Below are 9,005 nucleotides of genomic sequence, written 5' to 3'. Positions count from 1 at the left end.
CTCTGCGATTGTTTGCACTTCCTACTCACTGTTCAGAATGTCATAGTTCTTCTTCTTCTTCTTCTTCTTCTTCTTCTTCTTCTTCTTCTTCTTCTTCTTCTATCCCGTGGTTGGGGCAACCGTTGGGGCACCACTGCATTGGAAAACCAGCTCTCGCCATCTATTTTTGTCCTCTGCTCTCCTCAGATTGTCACCCATCGTTTTCCCTGTCCACTCTGTAATGTTGTCCTCCCATCTCCTTCTCTGCCTTCCTCTCTTTCTCTTTCCTTGTGCGGTTCCTTGCAGGATTGTTTTGGCAAGTCCTGTGGATCTTGTGACATGCCCATACCATTTTAGTTTTCGTCTCTTCACTGTGGTCAGTAGATCTTCATATTGCCCCACTGCGTTGGTGATTCTCTTTCGAACTTCAGCATTTGAAACGTGGTCTTTGTACGAGATGTCAAGGAGTCTGCGGTAACATCTCATAGTTATCCTGGTCTTAAAAACTGGCGACGGTAGCCTAGTCAGTGGTAAGGCTACCGGACACGTCGTAATCATGAGATGGTGGGTTCTGGGTTTTTGTATATTATATTTTTTTTTGGTTAGTGTTTAACGCGCTCGCAAATGCATAAAGTTATAACATGAGCGCGAGGGGACACATTCAACTTTTATAGTCGGTAGGACATTTTTAATTTTGCCCTGGTGGCGGCCGAAGCCTTCTCTTATCGATTTTAGACCACCAAGGGATCCTTAACGTGCGCAACTTGAGCACGGGACTTCCGAAATTTTCCGCCCTTGTCCGAGAATGCTAGGTGTAGATCTTTCCTACCAGAAGATCAGGGGTGTGGCTGAAAGACAGCAGTAAGAAAGAGCAAAGGAGCAGCAGTAGAAAGTTGGCAGAAAGAATCAGGAGCCCAGAGGAGGGGGCAAAGGAGGTGAGGGGATGGGAGCAGAAAGAGGAGACGAAAACAGACCACAGAACATTGCCAGAGAGCAGGAAAGGAGGTGAAAGGAGACAATCTTAGAGAAGAAAATTGTTCGGTTGCTACCCGGATTCGAACCCGCGGGACCTTTGAATGAGAGGCCAACACCTTAGACCATGCATCAAAATAAAATTGAGTGTGTATCTAGCTTACGATTATTATTGTTTATATTACTGCTCATTTATATTATGCATGTGATTGTAAGCCTACTTGTGTGTGCATGTGTGGGCACGTGTGTACGTGTGTGTGCTTGTGTGTGTGTGTGTGTGTGTGTGTGTGTGTGTGTGTGTGTGTGTGTGTGTGTGTGTGTGCGTGTGTGTGTGTGTGTGTACTCGTGGTGGAACATCAAACCAATGCCAGGATCTGGACAATAAAGATGTTTCTTATCTTATCTTATCTTATCTTAACCTCTAGGTCACGAGAGCCCCCTAGTTCGAACCTCAGCTCGGTCCAACGTTATGTCCTTGGGTAAGGTTGTTAATATTACTTTCCCATTTGGTATTGTCGTTTGGAGATGGACGTTAAACTCGGACGTCCAGCCTCTCAAATATAGAGTCTATGACTAATAGTGTTGATAGGGGGTTTAAACCTATGCTATTTCACATTTTCACTGGTTTCTAAAATGGTGTTGACTGGGGCATAAAATCCTTGTCCTACGATGCCCAATACCTCCGCAGCAGAGAATATTTCTCCATGAAAATAGAAGAACTGGAAGAGTTAAAAGTTAAGACTTGTAGAGCTAGTAATCGCACCTACATTATAAAAAGAAAAAAAATCTCAGCCCTGCAGAGTCGAAACCTGCTTCGTAAATGATCGAAATTATGTTGATGGGAACGTGATACTAATTAATGCATCTACGTTTAAATACAAAAGTTAAAAAACACTAAAACAAATACCCACTCCCCCCCCCCCCAAAAAAAAACAACCAAAAACAAAACGAAAAAAACAACAACAACCCCAAAACCCTAATAAGCCGACACCCCCCCCCCCCCCACAATCCCACACACACCCAACAACAAAAAAACAAAAACAAAAACAAACAACAACAACAAAAAGAAACACGGAGTATGGTGATCCAAAAAACCAAAATCAAAACTGTACAACTTTTTTGGATAATATTTTCCTCCTCACAGAAGTTTAGCGTTTCTAATTTGTACACAACATTTGGAAGTCAAAAGGAATTTGTCTGATATTCATTTTAGATTAATCCTCAAAATAATTTTCCTCTACATAGCGCGTAAAAAACAAGTCATTTTCAGCTACGACTCCATTTATTTTGTAGCATGACGCACTAGTTCGCATTAGGCCGTCCACTAAAAATAAGAAAAGGATTGCGCAATATTGCAAACTACAGTAGTCTAACAGGCCAACAGAAGTTTGCAGATAGTTTTTCTCAAGTTTCCTTTGCCTGCTGAGATCATGGTTAAGATTAGTAAAGAGCAGAGAGCTTTTTGTATTAAACATTTCCTCACCCCCAAATCATTTCGTAAGATTCACACAAGGTACGGAAATAATGTTTAAGTGCCTTTAAGGCCCTCTTTGATGTCATTGGTGGAAATGGCCCATCATTTGGGACCTGCAGAGAATCAGAACTAAAAATTCCAAGACAAAAAGACCATTTCAGGTCAAACACTCCCACTTCGCACCCCTTTAAACGTCACAAGGGTGCAGAATTCAGTAGATGAGCCCTATGAGACGTCTGTCCGTAGACAATGTCGGCAGCAATGACTTTCCTACATCTCAACGGTCCCGCATTCTCAAGGCAGATCTTCATCTATGACTACCATTTTCCCGTTCGCGAAGCTATCAAAAGATAGCAACGTGTTCATGATTCCTCGATCGTCTTGAAAAGGGTGAACATTTCCTCTATGACATTTGGTTCCTTGGCAAAGCCCATATTCACCTTTCAGGATTTATCAATTCCACAAATGCTGTCTGTTTGAGCAACCTCACCCCCCCCCCCTCTTTTTATCTCTAGAAACAGCTCCCTACTGTAAGGTGTACAGTGTGTGTGGCTTTGAGTACTCATGGTTTAGTGGATCGTTGTGTTTGGCTATCACTGAACATTACGAACGACTCGTTAAATTTGTCGAGTCCACAGGAGGACATATAGACCATTGGTTCTGGGAAATTCCGAAATTTAAAAAAAAAAATAAAAATTTTTTTAACTCTGTAGGAGAAAAGAAATTTTGTTTAAAGATTACAGGTTGGGAAGATAAGATTTCTAAAATTAAAGGAAAGGAAAAAAAAACAACAACGACCAATCATTTCATGACTTTCCTTACAAGATCTTTTAAATTGGTGTATTTTGCTTTATAGGTGGTTTTTATAAAAGCTATTTCCGTTTTCGAATACGAATTTCTTCTTTGTGAATTTTATGTCAAACAAATCCCTTTTGAATGAATTATGTCTGTTCCAAACTACAATATTCTAGTGCAAATTTTGTGGGGATATTTAGAAAAAAAAGTTGTTCAGTTTTTTTAAAGTTTTTTTTTTTGGATCACCATGTACAAGTAAACTAGATGACATGAGAATTTTTCTGTCTTTATTTTTCGTGCCGCGTTTGCCTGGACTTGTAGTGGAGCAGGATTCAAACCAGGGCCAGTCGTTTGTTGTCCAGGCGGATCATGGTCTTGAGCGCCTGCAGCACCTGGCCCAGGCATTGGCGGCTAGTTGCGCACGACTCCAGGACGCCACCTATCGGAGAGTTCCTCGTCTCACGTAGGCCGATAGCTTCCGTCGATCTCATGTTGCTGCTTCGGGCTCCGGCGATGTGGCCTGCTGAGAGAGGGACGGGGGTGGGGGGGGGGGGGGTGGGGGGTGGAGGTGGAGGTTAGATTGGTGGATGGATAGATAGATGGATGGATGGATGGATGGATGGGTGGAAGGATGGATGGATGGATGGATTCCATGTGGGAATGGACACTCGGCTACAGGAGGCTAAATATACCTTAACATTTGGGGAAAGGTTGTAACCTACCAATGCTGCCTGCAAAAACTTGTGGGAGGAACATCTTGGCTATGTTCCGCGCAATTTTGCGATCGGCGCAATCTCAAGATTGGGCTGCGCTTTTTGACGATCGTATACTTGCCCGGCAATCTGAAGATTGCGTTAATATTTTATGTGTTTGAAATATCTTTAAAAAAAAATTCGCTTTCATCTTTATTCTTTTACACTCACATCAAGGAACATTCATATATATTATTTTCAAAAGTGTAAAAATATGAACATTAGAATTAAAATAAAGAATAACGTATGAAACTGAAGAGCTCACAAGAATGATGCAATGCCAGGTTTCTACAAAGTTCACAAGGAAGATTTAATTTATTTCATTGAAAAAAAAAAAGTTTATTTTTTGGTTTCATTTCACGTCCATGTTTATTCTTTTACTCACATCAAGGAACATTGTAGGTAGCCCCCTCCCCTCACCCCCCCCCCCCCCACACACACACACTACACACACACACACACCCACACACCACCCCACCTACAACCACGTAGCCAATAATGCATGCTCACTCACACACTCCCAGTTGTTTGTTTATGACTCTGCCCCACGCAATCAACAACGCATTGACCTTGACCTAAGACAATCTTCCTACTGGGACAATAAACGATCAAATTATTATCTTATCTTATCGTATCATATCTTATCGTATCTTATCGTATCTTATCGTATCTTATCGTATCTTATCGTATCTTAACTTTAATATAATGCGTCATTTAGAACTGTATAAAAAAAACGTGAGCTGAGAATACTGTGGGGACATGTATGGTATTGTTTCCTGTCCAAAAGATAGGCCTACAATTGTTTGGCTTTTTAAAAATTAGTTAAATTTTTTTTTAAATTTCATTTATTTTGTTCTGTTTTGCTTTGTTTTTCCAACCAGCAGACACGAAGGACGGTAGTTATTTTGTTCAGTGGTTATATATATATATATATATATATATATATATATATGTAGAGAGAGATATATCTCTCTCTCTCTCTCTCTCTCTCTCTCTCTCTCTCTCTCTCTCTCTCTCTGTTTTCTCTCTCTCTCTCTCTCTCTCTCTCTCTCTGTATACAGAGAGAGAGAGAGAGAGAGAGAGAGAGAGAGAGAGAGAGAGAGAGAGAGAGAGAGAGAGAGAGAGAGAGAGAGTGCCATTGGCATACGTCACAGTCATAAAGCGGAAGCTGACACAAAATGTGGACAGACAACAGTTAGAAGCTTCCCAACAAGCCTCCGTTGTGTTCTATTTTTGTCCCACCGAGGGTTTTGTTCTCTCCCGCCCTGGGAATGTCCCCTACACAAACATTGGTACCCCAAGGAGAATCCAGAACAATCCAGAACAATCCAGAACAATACGTGACTTCAGTATTTTTTAACAGTTTTTAACAGTGAAAATGTGACTTCTTCTTAAACTCACTCTTTGTCATGAAGTGTTTTTACTGTTATTAAAAATGGAGATACGACAAGAAAGAATACCGAGGTCGAGAACAATATCTCAGAAAATGGTCAGTTATTGACAGAGGATAGACGAATAGGAAGTTTTCAACGGATTCTGATGACGTAGGGTATTTTGAGGACAAGCTGCTCTTTCAAACAAAAGGCGACGGCTGTCTCTTATAAAGGACAACGTTTGACGTTCAGCAAAGCTAACTTGGTGCTGGGAAATGCAATATAGTAATAGTAATGATAATAATAATAGCAATAATAATAATACTGATAATAATAATAACAATATTATGGTGGTCTGTGACTGTCAATCTTTATTACGCAGTTTGTTGTTTCTATTTTTAGTAGTTCATTTAGAAACATTCACATCGATGTTATCTACATCTCCACGATATCAAATTTAATTTGAGTCACGACGCGGTAGAGTTAGGCGATAGTCAGTTTACGGCATCTGGAGTTATTGGTATTATCAGAGAGTCTGTATACTAGCTCTCTGGTATTATCTTAAAGCTTGTTCATTTGACCATCTGTTGATGACAAAAATACACGTTTTTCTTGAATTGAAGTCGAGATATTTGCGATTGATTGAGGTCGGGGTTGTCTGGTACTAGGGGGATCATTAGAAAGAAATTGTCTGCCAAAGTTGGGGGATTTCCAAAGCTTGAGAGTACTTGGAAACTGAAAATTTACAGTTATTGTGCATTTAATCTATGTTTTTCAGTTTAAAAAAAAACCCCAAACAGAAATATGTTTTTAAACTGATATAAAAAGTGTTGAGCAAGAAAACACAAAATTAGAAACACAAAATGTCAGACTGGAGGGAAAGATGCCGATATCTTCGATTCCATTATCTTGACGAGCGCCTGATTTCACCACGATGCCTCACATTTGTGTTTTGTGATGTGTGCTAACAAAACTGAGTTACTTCGATTACTTCTCGGATTATAGCACAGCCCTATGGATACACTGCAATGGAACCCACAGGGGGCATGAGGAAGGGGTAGGCCACGGGAAACATGGAGGAGATGCGTGGAAAGGGGCGTGGGAGAGATGAAGCTCACTTGGAATGAGCTAGGAAGGATGGCCCAGGATAGAGAGAAATGGAAGGAGCTTGTACGTGGCCTATACCCTGCCAGGGGTGAAAGGATGGCCCAGGACAGAGATAAATGGAAGGAGCTTGTACGTGGCCTATACCCTGCCAGGGGTGAAAGGATGGCCCAGGACAGAGATAAATGGAAGGAGCTTGTATGTGGCCTATACCCTGCCAGGGGTGAAAGGATGGCCCAGGACAGAGAGAAATGGAAGGAGCCTGTATGTGGCCTATACCCTGCCAGGGGTGAAAGGCATTGGTGGTCATGATGGATACAGATATTCAGATTTATAGGATGAGTTTGTGCAAATGTGAGACGTGCTAAGAAAAAGAGTTTTTTACTTCTCCTATTTTAGCCTTGTACAAATAGAAATTATGTTGAATTCATTGGCTGAGTTTTTACAATCCATTAGTTGGAAATAATAAAAGACAAGGTAAACTTCTTGAAAAAAAAAATGACATCAGTTGAAAGTCTACAAATTTACTCCGTTGTTGATTTTCTGTCGATATTTTCATTTGTGAAGTGCGAGAAGTAACTCATTTTGTCAGCACAAAGTCCAACAAATTATTATTAGTATAAAATGATAAAAGATATGTTAGAATGGTATTATTAGCTGAAAACCTACAAATGTGACCCTTGTGGCGCTTTAGTAGTATTTGGAGCCGATTTCCCCATTCGCAGATGACAAGAAGTGACCCATTTTGTCAGCACCCTCACATTAATTTGGAGTGCAGCCTCTCTATAACGACATCGTCGGGACCCCCCCAAAAAAAAAAAAAAAAATAAAAATAAAATAAAATAAATAAATAAATAAATAAATAAATAAATAAATAAATTTTAAAAATTAATTAATAAATTAATTTTAAAAAATATTTAAAAAATAAAATAAAATATATAAAAAATGTAATAGAGAGTTGTCGTCAATCAAAAATATTACTAATGATATAATATAAAGAAGTAATCGGGACCATGGCACCATGTCGCTGTTCAGAAAATGTCGTTATATCGAAGGTCGTTATAGAGAGGCTGCATTGTACTTTTTCGTTAGCTGCTATAACACCCCCCCCCCCCCCCCGGGGTGGTTCTACTGACTGAAGAATCCTTAGGCCATCCCCAAAGGGGGGATTAACATGTTTTTATAAACAGTAAAATTGTATATGGGCTGATTCATCAATGTCACGTTCATAACTTTGCCTGAACTGAAACGGGGAACTGCTGGTTTTTCTTTCCTAATCCTTACTATCATTATTTTTCCTCTATTTCTTTTGTATGTTTGTCACACTCTTGATAGTCGAAGCAGACTTTGTACTGTTGAAGCTAGAGAGGTGAGCAGAGTAAGCCTGATTCCCTGTATGGACTTCACAGTTGACATCCACCCCCTTGGCACTCATATGACCTTATTGTGTTGCTTTTTATGAAGAAAATACCCATCTGTCTTGATGAAGTCAGGATGTTTGTGAGTGAAGGAAGGGGGATCGACTAGTTTCAGAGCTCCATTTTCTTGTTCTGTATTGATGAGATGTTCAGTTGGAGTATATTCAATGTCTGTGTGCCTGTAAGTCGGGGAGTCGCTTGTGTGTTGCTTGTGGCCCCTATACTTGCAGTGTGGGTCCCAGTAGCTGACTTGTCACTCCCGCCCCCGGGTGAAGGCAGAGAGCGCGGACCTTGATAACCGAGGTGACATCAGTTTCAGAGGTAAAATTAACAAGAAAATGGCCGTCAAAGTTTAGTAACTTCCACAGCTTGAGAGTCCTTGGAAATAGGAAATTTACAATTTCTGTGTCTTAAGTCAACGTTTTTCTGTAAAAATCTAAATAGAAAGGTGTTCTTACTTAGACAGTTCAAATGTTCAGCCAGAAAAAAAGTAAAAAACCCCCCAACCAAACTGACTGAAAATTGCCGGTTTCTTCGATTTCATTATTTTGACGAGCGCCTGATTTCACCACGATGTTTCGCATGTTGTACAACGCGGTGGAATCAGGCGTTCGTCAATTTTTGGGTATTTGGAGCTATTGGTATCTTCTGAAAACTGTTTTATTTGCCTTGCTTCTAATGAAATAAATATCCATCTATCTTGAGTAGAAGTCAAAATATGTTCGATTGAAGGAGATGAGGCTGCGTGGTTTCAGTAATGAAATAAGCGACAAAATGTTAGGTAAATTCGATAGCTAAAGAGTCCTTCAAAATTGAAAAATGACGCAATTTGTGCCTTTAATCAATGTTATTCAGCAACATTCACATTGAAATATGTTTTTATATGGACGAGAAAGGGGTTGAGCCACAAAATATAACAAATTTGATAAAATCTTCCAAACTGAAGACCGACCCAAGAACATCTGCTATGGCAAACATCCTGATGCTTTCTTAGGAGCTATCAGTTCAAACTGCGGAATTCCTGTCAATTAGTCTATTCCAATAAAAGCCTTTTTCTCCGTTATCGTTATTTTGTCGAGCGCGTGACACGTGCACCATGCCTCACAAACAACACCCCCCCCCCTTCTTTGTCCCCCTC

Source organism: Aplysia californica, unplaced genomic scaffold, assembly GCF_000002075.1.
Source record: "Aplysia californica isolate F4 #8 unplaced genomic scaffold, AplCal3.0 scaffold00034, whole genome shotgun sequence".
NCBI lineage: Eukaryota > Metazoa > Mollusca > Gastropoda > Aplysiida > Aplysiidae > Aplysia > Aplysia californica.
The sequence above is the reverse complement of the archived record's forward strand: the minus strand, read 5'-3'. Positions refer to the sequence as shown.